Here is a 228-nt window from a genome sequence, read left to right as displayed (position 1 = left end):
GGGTGGGGAGACGCGGGATGACGTAGATGGAGCATGAGGGAAGCCGCCAAATCTGGGTCAGGAGCGGAAGTGATGGGGGGCGGCAGAGCTGGTACTGCAAAGTGCCCCCCTCCCAGTTTGGTGCAGGGTTAATAGGCTGGGGGGTGTGGAGCTCCCTGCTCAGCCCTGCTGAGACATGCCAGGAGGGTCCTGAGGGGCAGGAGCTTGCACCCCCCCACCAACATGCCC

This window comes from Crocodylus porosus, unplaced genomic scaffold (assembly GCF_001723895.1).
Source record: "Crocodylus porosus isolate Cpor-Errol unplaced genomic scaffold, CroPor_comp1, whole genome shotgun sequence".
Classification (NCBI taxonomy): domain Eukaryota; kingdom Metazoa; phylum Chordata; order Crocodylia; family Crocodylidae; genus Crocodylus; species Crocodylus porosus.
The sequence above is the reverse complement of the archived record's forward strand: the minus strand, read 5'-3'. Positions refer to the sequence as shown.